The following is an 18,106-nucleotide window of genomic DNA, read 5'->3' on the forward strand; positions in this document are numbered from 1 at the left end:
GAAATCAGCTGCATCCAGAGAGAGCAATTTCTGGCAGGAAGCAGTGGGACAGTTTCACCGTTCCTGTCAGATAAGAAACATAAGCAACACAGAAATGGGGAAAATAAATTAAAATGCAACACAAAACCTTCTCTTGTAAGTAAGGTAGTGAAGAAAATCCCCCACAAAATGTACCTAAAACTTACTGTGGATATGTGTTTTCTCACTGTCATCACTGCAGCTTCCTGTGGCTTTGACAACGAAAATCAAAACCAAACACTATAAATGAATCATTAACACTCAGTTAAGTGAGTATGCATGTTATATAAATATTTGTCTTTTGTCTTTATTAAGACAGATTTTGCTAAGCTGCCAAAATCACTGATTTCAGGGGGGGAGGGCAGGTTTCTGTTTGACCTCCAAATATCAGGGCGAAAATTAACTTCCTTATATAAAAAAAAAAAAAAAAAAAAAAAAAAAAAAAAAATAATAATAATAAAGGAATACAAAGCTCATACAAAACCATCATTTTATCTAAAACCAACCAGTTCTGAAGGGTATCTACAAGAGCAACAGCTTCAGCAATCTGCAATTCAGCTTTAGGAACACAAAAAAACCCAAAACAAAACAAAAAATCCAAACTCAACAAAAAAACAACATTACTTTGCTCAGGTTTCCAATTACTACAGTATATGCATGAACAGGGAAAGACTAAGGTATGCTGAAATTCTACTAAGGTAGTTATGTTAACCAGAAGCACAAGGAAAAAGCTGCCTCACTTCTAATCAGAATAATTAAACTTCTAGTTTGATGTCATTTTACCACACAAAGCATCTTTCTGCCAGCACAAATTATTTCCATGGTTATGGATTAGAATAATTTTTAATTGTATTGTCAGCAAAGAAATTACCAAGCTTTTTGCCTCGACAAGTGAAATGGAAAACTGATTGGATATATATATATATATGGGTTATATATATATATTTATACATATAATATATTCCTGTCTTTGTACAGACTTTGCTGTTGCAGGGCACTGTGCAAGCTTTGCATTCTCAGATGACCTGCACAAAACTGTGCATCTGCGCACCCAGCTGACAAAGGCTCACTGAAGAACTGTGGAGAACCTGACCATGTTTGCATGGCCATCCCATTAGCTTGGCCACCTCATCTGTGCCCTCCGTGCCCCATGCACAGCTATAACCTGCTGCCTTCCCCTCAGCTCGAGTGCTGGGCAGGCTGGTGGAGGCTGCAGAAGCAGGTGCCTGGCTCTAGGGGTCTACACTCATTCTTCCCTGCCTTCATCTGAGGGCAGCCATCACACAAGGTCATTAGCTATGTGCCCTTCCCCAGCCTGGAAAAGGCACCTACAGAGCAAGACTTGCCCTTGAAGCTAACTGAAAAGATGGACGAGGTGCAGAGTGTTCCTGGGCTGTCAAAAAATGTTTTTACTTTACCAAACAGTGCAGCCTTCATGAGCTGGGAGACCTTTAGGGGAGAGGAACTGTGGCACAGGAAATCTGGCTTGTTTTGCTGTGCATGTCAGGCTGTGGCCAAAAGCAGAGTAGCTGTGCTAGCATGTGAGAAGTCATCTGACAAAAGGCTGCTGCCGAAGAGGCACAGCTCAGAGGAGGAGTAGCCTCAATGTGTTCTTTTTCTTGGTTTTGGTTCCAGAAGATGTCTCTGTCTCATGACTGTAATAATACTCAATCATCACGCTATAATTAAGGGCTTTTCATGTAATCATCTGTAGAACTGATTACTTTGGGCTATACCCTGCTCATGCTGAGCTTCCTGGCAAAATTCCCACTGACATCAGTAAAAGAAGGATCAGACCTTTCCTCAGCAGTTTGCTGCTACTGTTTGACAATACCACGCTTTTGAGACAGTTCGCAGTGGAGATTAATTATTTAGACTCTTGATTCTTAGAATATTAAAATGGCACCATAGAGATAACATGCTCTTTCTCAGAAGCCTGAGTTTGTTCAGGTCATTATTGCTTCTAAGGACTAAAACACCAATGCAAGGCATGAGCAGGTATGAAAAAGATTTTGTCCAAAAGGCTGAAAATGATAGACTCTCAAGATGTGAAAAATAGAAAGATGAAAGATTTTGTATTGCGGATGATATAGCAACATTTGCTTGCCTTTTCTCACAGTAAAAAATAACCAATTAAGCAATCAAACCCACGGTAACTTACACACCCACAGATTTTTATTTTATTTTTTTTTTAATGTACTTTTGTCTTTTTAGCCAAGTTTTGCCATTAACTCTGATGGGACCAGGATGCCCAGGGGATTAGTAGGATCAGAAAAAGCATTAAACATTTATAGGAATAGCCAGAACACACATGATGTGAGCTCTATAATCTTTTGTTTGTAAAGGTTAAGAGCCTGCTTTTTGACGTATTGAATGTATGTAATTCATTTTGACTTGAGCTGGTGTTCAGGGCTTGCAGCAGTGTTAGAGAACAGACCTTAATCTCCTGTCACATGGGCCTAGTGTCGCTATATTCAGATATTCTTGCTTTTCATAATTTGCGCTGCAGTAGCAATTAAGGGATACCATTATAGACAATGATCCCATTGTACTAGAAATAACAGTTGCTCATTACTCCAGAGGCCTTCAACTCTAAAGCCAAGGCAATTATTTGAGACAGCTTATTGAAAAGAAAAGTGAAGAGCAAATTCCTTCAGTGCCTGTCTTTTAGCACCAAGTGCAGGTGCCTGGATGTTGAGGCTGCTCTGTTCAAGTCCTTTGCTTCACCAAGAGGCAGGCAGGCCATTGTGGCAATGGCAAAGGTGTCCGAGTGTTGCACGCAGGGACACTGCAGCTTTCCTTCTAGGGACTGTGTGGGTCAGGGCCGGGGAGCCCAGCCTGCTCACGTGGGGGACAGGGCAAGCACCAGGCCATGAAACTGCAGCTCTCACTGTTGGGTAGGAGACACGTCACTGCCAAACATTATTTCTCCATCCTTCTGGCAAAGCTTTTGTTGCAGTTCCTTGTCAGCAGGAGAACAGCAGGATATTCAATGCTGCAGCCTGAGTCTTCAATGAAGTAGGCATTCAGGAGTGCATTCACAGGAGAGCTTTTCCCCTCCTTATCCAGCTGAGGCATCTCCCGTGAGGGTGTCACAGAAGGCATCCTGCTCGAGTACCTGGTTTCCAGCCATGGAGAAGTAGATGAAGGGGTTGCAGAGATGGGTCAAGGAGTGTAGGAGTGCTTCTTTACCTCCCAATATAAGCATAACCTTTAGGTACACCCACGTTACCATACACTGTGCTGTGCCATAGGGTCCACAGCATCTTAACCACATTTCTTAAGGAGATCTTAACTAATAGTTGCCGTAGTATTCCAAATACAGTGGATGACAAATAGATTTTTATGGCTATATTTGCACTAGCTCAGCAGAAGCAGACTGGAGGAAAAAGAACTGGTATTCCAGGGGGTTTTATGCTGGACTAGGTCCAGTTTGATGGCATGGCCTTAATACCTGTACACCCTGGGAGTGTCTTGTGGAGGGCCTCTTCTGCTGTAGGCCAGACAGCTCTGGGAGGCAAGCCAGGCAGGCTGCTGGGACAGGCAGAAGCTCTGCCTCACGAAGAGCACTGCTTGATCTCAACTACAAGACTGGTAAAGGTGCAGCACCTGCTGCCTGTGCTCCCACGTGCATGAACTGTGTTGTCAGAAATACACTGAAAATCACGTTTTATGCATGATGCTTCAGCTGGCCCATTTCTTCTGTGAGCTGATGCACTGAGCCATTTTTCCAGAGGCACGACAGTCTGAAGGACAGTGTAAGACCCAGGGCTGCTTCTAATCCTAGCTCTCCCCTTAAATGCACACCTCTCTTTGTTGATCATTTTATCTGTTTACTTGCCTCACTTGGATTTTATGAGGATTCAGCTTTGCACAGTAGTCCAGAGATGCGAAGGTCTCTATATAGCTAGGCACTGTAAAAAAAAATTTCCAAATACAGTAATAAAGCTGGTTTGTCATCATAGTTATGTAAAAGAAGAGAGAAAGGAAGGGAGATGGAAAGACAAACTGCTTGACCAGGATATTGTCAAGGAGAAGTGCTGAGAGGTGTCAAAACATAGCTAATAAAACAAAGATGAGAAGTTCTACTGTCAGCAAATACTTTTTTTTTTTTTTAATCAAACATTTCCACAGTGCTAAAATTTCACCCCAACATCCTTGTTCAATGTGGAAATAATCTGCTTTGTGAATTGAAAGTGTTTATTTTTTCTATTCCTTTCATGTTGACTTTGTAATCATATTGGAATACCAAATTTAATGTTACAATATGTTCCAAATAGATCTTGCAGATATTGATATATATAGGACAGTGTTTTGACAAGTATCTATATTTAACACCTAAGAACCATATTTCTTCAGAATTTTTCTCTGAGATGAATTTGATTTTTTTTTTTTGTTCTGATTCAGCATGAAAACATGAAAACAAATGTTGAAATGTTAGTTTCCATGCTCCCTGAGCATGGAAATTTGTATCAGCTGTAATTATAATTATGCTAAATAATTTTGTTTCTGAAGACAAATAGAGCAATGGCAGCAAGAATACGCAAGCCTATATATTGTAGTCTATTGATATTCACAGCTTATGCTTTTCATTTGAGCAATTTTCCTTAATTTTTATTTTCTTCTTGTGTATGTGACTAACGCAAGACACATTTATTCTAAAATAGCTTTCAGTCGTGTACATCTTTTGTTCCGTTGTTTCCAACATCAAAAATTCTCAGTGTTGGGATCTCAGCAAAGCATAAAATGTCTCTAATTTTTAAGTTAACATTTGTTTGACCTGTTCCCTTCTTGGTTAGGTTACGAGAGTAGAGAAAAACAGACTACTGATATTCAAAGAAAAATGTGTATGGAAAGTTTAAGATTTTTCCAGTAAACTGTTCAAGTATGATCTCAAATCTTTTATTGTATACTGGACTTCTGTTTTCTTCAGTATTGCCTCTCTTCATATGACTATGTCTTGAGATACTCACACCCCCAGGTGAGACCTGGGGATTTAAGGGGAATAACATGCCATCTGGAACATTTTTTTCAGTTTATACATTTACAACATGATTTAGCTGTACCCGCCAGCTCCACAGCTTGGCTTGGGCTACACATGTCAACTGGCGTTTTTCTAGCTGCTGTCCCAGGGGATTTATGGTTCTGCAGGCCAAATTTGGCTTCCAGTTACACCTCTGCAACCCCAGCGACAGTTAATGGTGGTGTACGAGGGTAACTGAGGATATCAGTTGGCCTACAGGTATGTGGAAACACATGAAGCTTTTATTTCAGGTTTTGTTTGTTGTTGTTTTTTTTCCTGGAGTCACCTTCTGAAGCGAAACCACAGCTTAACTACAGGGGGCTGTGGTCAGTAACTGAATCTGAGACTCAAGGCGGTGTTGCAGAGATTACTGCTAAAGCAGATCAGCCCCAGTTTGGAGGAGAGATCCTCTACAGCATTTGCATTTTAGTTAGTGCAACTTTTTTTTTATTCATTGGGAAGCCTGTCCCAAAAAGCAAGTTTGCCACTCTGAGGGCTAAAATGTCCCCAAGGGTTTAGTAGATGGAGAATTGGCCAGTGATCTTAATAGATATTTTTCTTTCTAGACATATACAAGGGCTTATTTCTTAGATTTGAATATTTTTAATGACTTCATTCTATCAGCAAATAAAAAGGACACTGACAAACAGGCAAAGCCTAAACTTTTGCAAATCCACCAAGTATCACAAAATTACTACAGCAGGTTTTCTGCTGCTTTCTAGACTGCCAGTGATAGTGCTGTCTCTGACAGGCCATCAGGAGTGCTTGGTATTCTAGCAGTGACCCTCCTCTCCTCCCTCCCCAGCCAGCTCCTTGGAGGAGTCATTGCATGGTGAGGTGAGTTCATGGGTTCAGGTTTCTCTGTACAGATGTCAGAGGCAGCAGCCTTACACTTTTAAGGGCAGGTACAAGGCAAAGAAGAAAGATAAACAGAAGCTTTACAGAGAGTGTGTCGAAGCAAGGAAAGAATGTAAAGAATGTAACAACTAAATGACAAGGTAGACCAGCTGCCTTGCTTTTTTCTCATTTCCAAGCTCTGCCTAGGAAGGCTGGGAAGTAAAAAGTAAATCTGTAGAGCCATTTCTAGACCAAAAATAATGAGTTAATGTGCAGCAGAGATCAGAAGAAGGGAGGCTGTCTGCGCCATCACCACCTGCTTGGCTTGTTTTCCCCTGAAACAAATATGTCTTACCATCATTAATGACAGTTTCTGGAGACATCGGAAAGAGGTGATGAAATCACTGCACACATCAGATGCACGTGAATTTTAGTCAGAGAGTCACAGTCTCATCAGAAGGGACCTCTGAAGATCATCTAGTCCAATGCCCCTGATAGAGCAGGATCACCTACAGTAGATCACACAGGAGCATGTCCAGACAGGTCTTGAATGTCTCCGGAGAAAGAGACTCCCCAAACTCTCTGGGGAGCCTGTTCTAATCACTAATAATCTGGATTAATTTTTGGTTAGTGGCTATGAGTTGTGAAAAATTGTATCTTTAGGGTGGTGAAACCTATTCTGCTCTCTCTTGTAAATATGGAATAAACTTGAAGTCAGTAGTGTGCCACTGATGCATAGCATGCTTATTTGAAGGTAAAACAATTTCTATTTGCAGGCACAGTGCTAATAGTGAAAGAAAAGCAAAATTCCCCTTTGTGCGGGAGACCTGAAGGCAGAAAAAAAATCACCTCTCAAGCACTCAAAATGGTGTACTCCTTGGCCCTCTCTGAAGGGGTGAATGAATGTCATTAAAAGGACACAAAGCTACCGCATATTAAAACATCCAGTTGGCTGGATTCGTTGTAGTATGTATAAAAGGAAACTGGTTCATACTGGTTTTGTACTAAGTAGGACCATCATCCAGTGCAACGATCAGAAAAATGGCTTGAGGTTATTAAGTGAAAATCATTGAAACAATCAGCCTACTGCATAGCAAAAAAGCAAACAAGATAACAGATTGCAGTAGATTGCTCTGTGTAAGCAAGAAAATAACAGAGAGCACATCTGATTCTTGGTAGATGGAAACACTTCTTTTTCTGGGGAAGCAGCAACATTCAACAGGTATGTTCATTTTTTACACAATAGTTTGTAGCTTGTGTATCAATGTGTACATCAAGTATTTACTTTTAGAAAATTGTATTGATTGTTTTTTTCTTGTTTTTAGAGAAAACATTGCAATACATACTATAAGCATAGAGAATGACACAGCAAAAACAAGACAAGTAATCAGCATGGTTTCCTCCCCAGCAGGAATAAATAATTATAACTATAAATCAAACAATTTATTATAGAGCTTAAGCAGCCCTGAAAATTCCAGGTAGCAACAGGAGATAATTAATGAGGAAACTTAATTGAGACCAAGCTTTATATTTAAAATGATTCAAGAACTCATTGTAAATACCTTAATTTTCTTTCTGTTTGTTTTTTTTTTTCCTCTCTCAAGTGGCAAACAGTAATAATCAGAAAAAGAAAGTGCAGAAAAAATATTACTTACAAAATGTCCTTAGCAGCATAGTGGCCTAATTGCTGAAGGGGTGATGTGGTCCTGGAGTATGGCTGGAGAATGGCACAGATGGAGAACTCTTGTGTGTTGGTGAGAGAGCAGATGCTGGCAAAGACATTTTGTGGCAGTAGATGAGGTTCTGGCTAGTTTCCATCGGTACAACCAATTTTGTTACTTTCAGCATGTGAAGAGATTTCACCCTCTAAAGCCAGGCCTGGATGGCTGTAAAGAGGTGCATCCGTGCTGGAGGCAGCCAAGAGAGTCATCTGTATTTTCATATGAACTTCCAGGTAAAAACAGGGAAGAGAGTGGCATGGTATGACTAGCCAGTTCTGTGCAGGCCTTAACAAGAATATCTCTTGTCCAGGTTTCACTTAATACTCCTACTTCAATCTCTGCCTAGTTTACACTTACAGTTTTGCACAGTAAATATATGAAATACTCTTTATACCAACACCTCTCTCTGTGTACCAGTCTCAGTTACACTAAAAGACACTCCAAAGTACACTTTGAACAGGAGGTGTCTAAATAAAAGTGAACAGGTTGTCTTGTATTGTGAACTCCCTCTAAAGAGACATAAAAGGTATTTTACAGTAAACAGGAAATGAATAAGACAAAAAATGCAGTGTATAAAATAAGAACTGGTTTAAAGACAGTCTGAGAATTTTACTTTCCTGCCTCATAGCACAAAAATAAAGAACTATGCAATGAAATTAGAAGGTGGTAAATTATAAAAGTCATGTACATTAAATGCAGCACAATGAGAAGAGACTTATTAAAATTCAACAATAATTTGGAGAATCATCTACATTTTAAGTACATCTAAAGAGACAATTAGTGGTAGTAAGACAAAAAAAAAAGAAAAGAAATATTAAGAAATCATTATTATGTATCAGTAAAAAAGGTGCAGATGAGAAGAAAAGTGGAGATAACCGTGTAGGAGGTTATCTGCTGAGATTTTAAACTTCCCTCTGAGGTATCTGGTCCTAATCATTTTAACAGAAATGCATAAATCTGTGCTGCTCTTCCATCTTATCCAATGTGGCTGTTCAGTGCTTGATCCCATTCCTGAACTACAGATCATACATTCATCCATACACATTTCTAAAGCTGAGTAAAATTTTGTCACACCATGACAATTTAACCTTTTGATTAAAGCAGAAACAAGTAATCATTAAACAGAGGAAAAACGAGACTTGCAGGTTGAAAAAAGTCACTTCTTTGGCCTGACTATGGGCAAATTTATGCCCTGTTCTTTAAATTACCTGTATTTTGATTAAGCAGCTGGATTATCTTTCGGTTCTTACTCTCCCTATTTAATCAACAACAGCAAGAGAGATAGAATCAGATCCTTGATTGCTATTGATGGCTTATTGTAAACAGTTGGTTGCCATACAATGCAAAACAAGGGCATGATTTATATTGTGACAAACAAAAACCAGATGCAAAATGTACTTTTTACCTTGATTCCTCCTTGAAAAACAAAAAATAAATTTAAACATAGTGAATTGGCTGTTAATAACATCATTATTGGGAAGCAAACCCCGAGTATAAAACAAGCTGGCCACCTGCAAGATGGGTGCAAGACCCAACATGTGAGTTGCAGGAAATCCCCTTGTTTTGCAATTAGAAACCCAGCCAGTGAAATTGTAAGCAAAAAGCCACTCATCCTGTATGCAATGCATGGCTTTGGTTGTTTGCTTTTCTTTAATCTGGAACAGTAGTAAAGGCTCCTGAGATGACACTTCTTATAGATAAAAACCTGTTTGCTAAGGCTTACAACTTAAAATGTGGTTACCAGGAGAATTTGCTCCCCACCTGTAATTTTTGTCTAACAAGTTCATGTTATAGCAAATATAAATCTTTTATTCAAAGTATTAATGATGCTCTAATGTGATTCATGTAGGAGAAGACCCCTGCTCTTCTGAGGGAAGAAGTAACTGAGTAAACCAACTTTAAACACTTCCCATTATTAAGTCCTGGAAATGCCATTCCCCTCCCACATGCTTAATGAAATTTCAAAATATTATTTCATTTCTCTGTGCATATAAATGGACATATACATTTAGAAATATATACATGTATCCAGGGTTTTATCAAAAGAAGGTGTCTAAACGCACCTTAGTAATTTAGACCTTAGTTAAATCTGCTTTAAAGTGAAGTTGGGCATAGGAAAAACATCTTCTAGCTGGGGTTGTGGAGTAAACTGTTCAGCAATGCTAAAGTAGCTTATCCTAAACTTGTCATTTAACAAAGTGACATGTGGAAGAGCACTGTGTGATCATCTTCTGCAAGTTTCTAGAAAAAACCCAACAGCCTGGTTTTAAGAAGTAGCTTTAAAGATTTCAGCTCTTCACTTGAGTCATCTTTTGGTTTGGCTTAAGTAAGGCCTTTTGCTAGAGGTAAAAAGCTTGACAAACAGTCTTAAATCTTAGTTTTGAAAGCTTCTTACGCGTGTGAACTATCTTATGCCATTTTATAAAGTCATTCTGGTACTTAAAATCATACTCTTACATAAAATAACCCCTCCCAAATCCAGAAATTAAAAGTATGCCATATATAAGCAGTGATAGCCAAGTCCTTTATGTTAGGCTTATCCTCATTGAATGCAAATGGCTGATATTACTGAAACAGCAGCAGTAGATTAGAAAACAATACAAAACCAAGACTAATCCAGAATCTAAAATGCACCGTTTCTAACCACTGTGCCTCGTGGGAATCTGAACATTATCTGTCAGGCTTGAGCAATTTTGGTTCTCAGAGGAATGAGAAATACCCCCTTTGTGAGTCTCTAGTGGAAGATTTTTTAAAATGCTCGATCTTTCATTCTGCTCTGTCTCAGCAGAATGGGATGTGATGATGATGTTGAATTAAACTGCTGTCTTAATAGACTTGGAAATTAAACTATCATAAGTAATGTATTATGTAAAATTGGAATAGTTTATTACCTTTGAAAAATATGAAGCCTGATGTCGTGTATAATCGGAATCAAACATCTTTAGATAATTCTGAAAGTGCATTCCTAACAACTGTCAGGATGAACCCTTGGCTTTTTCCAGCTTTTCAATTATTTTTATCAGAAGAATTTATTGTCTTTGGTAATTTCTAGTGTATCTATTCTAAAATTCTGGAATATTTTATGTTTCCTCACACAGAAGAGTTAGAGGAGAAAGTGTAAGGTCTGAGCCCAGCTGAATCTTCTCTGCAGTTCTTAAGGCAATTCGGCACTGATCACACTATGATTGGCTTTTATACTGACAAAAATGAGATGAACAATGAAAAATAAAGCTCAGTGTTTACAGACTTGAATCATCCCAAGGACAAGGAATGAGAAACTTCTCTTGCCTCATCTATATCACATATTCTTTTGTTTAACTTTTCCCTTTACATTTAAAAATGTTGAGTCTGCACATTTCTTGGCCTTGATAGCATTTTACACAGTTGCTTTGTGCTTAGTAAATTAATGTAGTGCTGTAGAATAGCCAAAATCCAAACCATTACTGCACAAGCCAAACATAAACAAGTTATATAACAGTGCAATCATTCCTTTATTGAAGTAAGTGGAAAATTCAAGAGGTACGTAATCTTTTTGGATGACTGACAGGCAGGTGTGATCAAGAGAACAGGGAATCCAGTGATTGTGGGCAGATAGAAGGACAGGTTTTTCTGGGTGATTAGAAAGTAAAGTGAGATAGAATTGGGAAAAACGGAAGAGAGTGTCAGCTGTCCCACGACAAGGAGATGTAACATGGCAGAGAATGCTGGGGGTTTTAGGGAAATGTGCAGCAGCAGTGATGGGCAAATGTCAAGGGAGATTCAGGAGCCAGGACCTGTTGGCAAGGAGGAGAGCAAAGCAGCTGTGCAGGGTGGGCTTAAAGAATGTTGGATCCTCTCTGATTCTCAGTAATCCTCTGGTATATTCAATACAGAAGGGAAAAATGTAACACCAGGCTTCAGGCACCTCCCAGCCCAGGTCACTGTATGAATTCCTCCTGCTCATGGTCCACATCCCTGCACACCCTATAACCACACCTCTGCCTAGGGCTGTGGGTGGGGAGGGCAGCTGGCCCCAGTCCTGTTGTAGGAAGGATGGTTATACTGCACTGGGGCTGTTCAGCTCCACTTACTTTCAGACACCCTGACACTACACACCAAATCAGCTCATGCAGTGTCACTGTGAGTGAAAGTTGCCCATCTTCATCCTTCCTGCTGCATGCCATGATCTGGGTTAGCAGCGACCTGGACTGCTTTTCAGCAAAGCTAAGCCAAAGCCAACCCACCTCTAACCTTTCTCACAGCTCCATTTTTTTCTGTCATCTGCATGTCTCCCTTTGCTTAACATTTGCATCATGTTTTGCCCTGATCTTCTTCCCTCCAGCTTGTTCTACTCATCTCTTCACCCGTCACCATGTTTGCTCTCTCATATGCCACAGCCAAGAGACAGGCAGTCAGAAACAACCCAGCCAATCTTTAACAACAGCAACCGAAATAAGAGATGCTCTTCCCATGTTGGAGCTGCAGAGTGCTGCAGGCAGGACCTGCCCTCGAGGAGCCCAGGAAATCTCTGCAGTGAAGTGCAAGAGCAGCATGGGTCCCAAAGACAGCACGTGTTAGCAAAAGTATCTTCATGCTGGTGTGAGGTACACACAGACAGACAAGGGCACAAAGCCAGGTCATTTCAAGATGTATGAAAAGTTTAAAGCAGCTAAGAATAGTCCTCTTTGAGCAGCAGAATATGCCTCTCCAGACTCTCAAATGTCAGCCACAGCCTCGACCACGCACATCTCTGTGTGGCACAGTCCTTGTCCCCTTGGCCATTTCTGTGCCGCTTTGAAGATCTTGACATCCAAATTCTGTCTCCCACCTTCCTTGACCTGGGCACCCATCCGCTGTCAGTGTGAGGGCTCCCTGCTTGTGGTGTGGAGTTGCCTGCTTATCTGTAACAGGTGGGACCTAACATAGCCAGCATGCCCAAAACTGTGTCTCCCACATCTTCACATGGGATTTGGTCCCTGAGTTTCGCGTCCTGAGGCCAAATGCCTGGCTGCAATAGCGGCAAGTGCAGTCTTCAAGGAATTGCCTGCAGACAGCACAGATGAGACCAGTGAACTCTGCCTACTGAACCTTGAATGCTAACCGTAGCAGTGTTGTCATAGCCCCATTTGGTTTAAGGGATGGGCAGGTTCATGTGTACCTGAATGCTTGTCTGCTGTGTTCCCCCCAAAAAACCTTGCCTTGTATACTATTGTCATAAGTGGTGCTCAAGTATTCTTGCAAGCAGATGCAAAAATACAGGTGCAGATCAACTTGTGATATGCAGTTTGTGAGGGGTCATTCTGCTTTTTTATTTCCTTCATGTTAGAATGCTGCTAATCAAGTGTCAGATGAAAGACATGTTTATTGTACAGTATTGCTAAGGAAGAGATCATAGACCCATGGAGGACCTGGTGTCATGGAATACTTTAGCTTTAGTTCATAATAATCTTATTGGCTGTTTGCTGAACCCTAGCAAAATCCTCTTAGCTATGGATTGGGCAGTGTTGCCACAGGTGCATGCAGGCATCACTATACAAACACTGGAATAACCAGACGGCAATTGTTGACACTAGATATTTTTTAACACAAATGAACTGACTGTCAACAAATCCATTTCTATTGCAGGCTTAATTAATCTTTTTTTTCAATACCTTTATTTTGTCAGCATTGGAATATTGCCAGTCCACCTCACCTGTTTAAATACGTCTGAAATTCTCCTGCTCCTCTCCTACCTTGACTAATAGAAATAACACTGCCAATTTGCTGCAACAGGTTTTCCCTTACCCCATCCAAGATATTAAGGAATGTATTAGCCAGGCTTTGATGTGGTGTGGAAACTTGACACCCTGCTCTAATTTTGCTCTGATTTCCCAATGAAAGTCAATCACTTCACTTTGCTGTCATGTTAGTATGGGATTTTGTTCCTTTCCTTCTGTGTTGTAAATACCCTGGGTCTCATGCCCCTGATTGCTTGGCATCCCTTATGCACAGGATCTTGTCAGAGGGCTTCTGAAACCTCTTGCATGTTAATCAATCAGTTTATCTACATATGGACATTTTCAAATAAAGTCCCGGAGATATGTGAAAAATTATTTCCCACTGCTGAGATAATGCTGGTTAATCCTTGCTCTATCTGGAATTTCCAGATGTATTGCTATTCTTTCAGCCAATTCATGGAGTCAAGCTGCTGAGTACAGTTTCTAGACTGATAATACCTCTACTCAATTCTAAATAGATTTACTATTTTAAAGTGTTGCATAGCAGTAGTTGGTTTCTTTTTTTAGCAGCTCACCTTTACACTTGTGTTCCTGCAGAAGTTTTGTATATAAACACATGTGCCCTGGGCCATTTAATTTTGTATTTGAATTTTATATTTTTTACTGCTTTTTTCTGTGTGCCACCTTCTGACTCCTTGGTCTTCAGATCTGGAATGAACTGCAAGGGGGATGCTCAGATCTTACCTGATATAGAGCAAGGCTGCTAGAGGGAGGATGTAAACCAAGCCCCAACTACTCATGCTCCAGGCTTTCCAGACCAGATACCTCCTGAAAGTGTGACATATGTGAATCCATAGATGCACAAATGCAATAGTCACTGGAGGGGTCACTTTAAAAAACCTAATAAGCAGACTGTACTTCTTGCGTAATTAGCTGGGTGGTTTGAGCATTTGGTTGAAGAGGGGAAGTTGTCCCTATTCTAGGACTCTATTTGCACTTCTTAGTCCTTATTTTGTCCTGTTCTTCTGTAGTCTAAAAAACATAGGCTCTTCAGGGAACACAGACTGGAACTCTGCCCCCTTGTTCCCATGAACTTAAATGCTAGGCTAAAATCACTCAGGTTTCTTTTCTTTATTGTGCTCCTGGGCTTGACATCTTTCTCACTATTGCCACACGAGCAAGCATCAGTTTTTTCCCAATGAGACTGTTTTACTAGAAATTGAAATTTCTGAAAAAGACTGAGAGAGGATCAAAAGCTGTTCCCCTTTGTGGGCAAATGCCGTAGCACTGGTTGTGTTACACAGAGGGCCAGTTTTACTCATCTACTATCTCCCCCAGCGTTACTAAAGAAAATAAATGTGTTGCATTAGATGATTGCCAACAGCAGAGTAGCCTGCTCTCAGGCCCTGGGACTTCCTACTGTGTAGCTTGGCAAAGTTTCATTCCCATTCAGGTAACTGACCCTCTCCAGACTACTATGGAGGGTGCCCAAGACCTTTCTGCTCCATATGGTCCTGCTATGCTCAGGTACCAAATATTAGGCAAGAGGATGCGTAGTTTGGGGATACCTAAAAATTACTCTTTTTTTTCTTTGCCTAAAAGGGTGGAAAAAGCATATGCAGCCTGTCAAAATTGTTTGCAAGTTCTCAAAACCCCACATGAATTCCAGATGCAATCCCAACTGTTTCCCAGCACTGCCTAATCTTGTGAGCACCTCCCTACTGAACCTGAAAGCTCCTCAGGCATTTAACTTTTATTCACCCACACAGGTTAAGCAGATCCTGTTTTGGGAAGATAGGCACTTATCTCTTGCCTCAAGTCCCACTGCAATCCAGCTTAGGAAGACAGGCATTTAAATCCCTTTTAGAAGCCTGAAAAATTAGCAGCAGTCAGAATTATGTCTTGCTTCTTCCAGCATGAGGCATCAGCTTCAACATATATGCAAAATGCAGAGAGCACGTCTTGAGCTAAGCACAGGGGTGGAAGGAAGCGTACGTTTTACTGACTGAGATGGACTGATCTGGCACCGTTGATATCTTACAAGATTGCCCCAACTATTACACCATGCTTGGGCAAAAAGGATCGGCCTCTTCTATTGAACTTGAACCACCACACGGTGAATACAAGGAGTTGTTGGCTCCACTTCTCATCTCAAGAGAAGAAGTACCAAGGGGAGCAAACTCTCATGCCTAGAAAAAGATGTGTTGTATGAGAGATTGTGATGTAAGAAACAAGAATACACCATAGCCTCCTAACCTCCACCCCATGCCAGAGATCATCTGAATTGCTAGGCTAACCTTGGGTTTGCTTCTGTACCCTCTGATGTGGCCCTGTTCTGGCTGCACAGGCTCTCAGCTGCAACACCTACCATCCAGGCTACATGATGGTTGCTGATTATGCCATTCTTCTGGGAAGTTTTAGCTCAGGGCTTAATTAGAGTCTAGAAATATCACCCACTTCCTTTCTTAAAGCTTTATGCATCTTTATGCAAAACATGGGTGGAAGCACTGTGATCACATACTGCTGCATCAGTGCCAGTCCTGCAGGAGGGACAGATAGGCTGGAGCAAGTGTGGATGGAGTGTTACTGGTGTTTCTGATGACTTTTCAAGAGGATACCTGTGCTCTTACCGCAGGCTGGCTTTGCCTGCTGGCACTGTGAGTTCACTTACAGTTGATGGAAAGAAGGAAGCACTGTAAGCACCTCAAAGGAAGCAGTCATCTCCTGCAGGTCTTCAGAAGTGCCTCTCTGTTTGCTGCCCGTACAGCAAAGCTGAGGCAATTATGATTGCTCCTTTTGTCCCTTCCAGGGCTCAGACATGTAAAATTTAATTGAGGTAATAACATCTCAGTGAGGTATCTACAGTAGATGGACAAGATTCCATCCTGAATACTCAAGCTTTGTAGTTAATGATTGTGGGAAAAAACCACAAAAATATCACTAGGAAGTAAAGATGGTGAGTACTGAAAACCAAGGAAAAGGAATTATCAGTTAAAATTAGGATGTATGATAAGACATTATTTTAAAAGAATCAAAGACCTACAGCCTTTTTTTAATGTTTTCATTTCTCCTCCTCTTCACTTTTCATCAGCCTGTAGAAAAAATTAATACAGAATTGAAACAATTTTTCAGCCTTTCTGTGCATCCACATTCATGAACCATATATGGAGGGCTGGGAATAATTTTAACACCTTGAGAAAAAGTAGTGAGACCAACAGGACCATGATGTTATCTCATTGGTTGTTGCCTACTTAGTCTAAGTTTTTGGATAGTGTTGTCTGAAAAAAGACAGAGGAGTATGTATTTCCACAGCTTGAATGAGCATTAACTGATTTTATTATACTAGAAAACCTGAGAAAGCATGGTATATTTAAATACAAATTGTGTAAATACACGGTAGGCAAATTTCAGAGCTTAATGTTGCTAAGGGCTCGCCAGTGCTGTAGTTCTCAGAAAAGGATGTAAAGCAACAATAATGAGTCGAGGTTTGATTTAACTGAGCTTAAGTTGAAAGAATAATTCACCTTTACTAAATGTCGGTGTTACTTCTTTCATGTATTTTTATGAGATGCTTTCCACCACTCATTGTATGGTTGAGAACAATATACCTTAAGAATGAATCCTTAATTTATGTGAGTTCATGATGTTTTGTTTATTATTCCTGTCTGCATAATTCCATGTGTTAATAAAAAAAATAATTCATCCGGGATACATAAAGCTAAAGGGGTGGTTTCATCTCAGAGCAACTACACGCTTTGCTTTTACTTTATGCATATTTCTGACAGAAGACAGAGTCAGTTCTGCTGAGCAATCTGACCTGACATCGAAGAAGTATCTTGTTAATTGCATTTTTTTCTAAAAAGTATGTTTTGTTTTTTTTTAAAGGGGAAATTAGGTTTCAAATGCCCTTCCAGAACTTGGTATGGCTCCCCATCATCCTCAGTGACAAAATGTTACCTGAGGATTTTGAATTAAATCTATGGCTCATTGTCTGTTGTGAAAGGACTGTTGGCGTTTTTTGTTTTGTATTGATACTGCGGCTCACCTGCGTTTCTGAAACACTGCCAGTCCAGGGAATGAAAACCCCGGCAGGGGCTGGATTTCCTGTCACTGAAACCAGCCAACCTACCAGAAGAACTGGTAGGTAGGACGCGCTCTTCTGTCCCAGGCGCTCGCTGTCTCAAAAAGGAGGCTGAGGATTTAGAACTGACAAAAAAAAACTTCCGAGATAAACCATGCGATACACGAGGTACCGCTGCAAAGAAGGCAGGTTCATCGGGCTGGTCTAAAATTCAGGCTCCTGATTTTTAGGAAGGCTTGGTGGAGCAGTCGCTTGTTGCCAGAGCCACGACGACCAGGGGAGGAAGCGGCTTGGACGGATGCCTGAGGTGACAGGGTGGTGCCCTGCCCGAGCGATGCCCACGGGACGCGGCAGCACCCCCTCCCCTGTGCCGGGGAGACGGGGAACCGTGCGGCAGCTCGGCGCTCTTAGCCGGGGGGCTCTGCCTCACCCCCGCCCGGGCACTTCGGCCAGCCGGCACCTGTAGCAGCCCTGGCAGCGAACGCCGGTGCAGCCGGAGCCTGGCGGCCTCACCCGCGGCCCGACACCCTCTCCTGCCGCCGCCGCCGCCTCCCGCTCGGTGCCGAGGCTCGGCGCCCAGTCACGCCGCCGCGGAGCACCGCTCCCCTCGCCCCCCGGGCTTCCCGGCAGGGGCCCCGCCGCCGCTGCCGGCCCGCCCGCCGCCGCCGCCGCCCCTTCCCGCGCCGCGGCCCTTCCCCCGCCGCACATGCCCAGAAGGGCGGGAGCCGCG

This window comes from Apus apus, chromosome 1, assembly GCF_020740795.1.
Source record: "Apus apus isolate bApuApu2 chromosome 1, bApuApu2.pri.cur, whole genome shotgun sequence".
In the NCBI taxonomy this organism is placed as follows: domain Eukaryota; kingdom Metazoa; phylum Chordata; class Aves; order Apodiformes; family Apodidae; genus Apus; species Apus apus.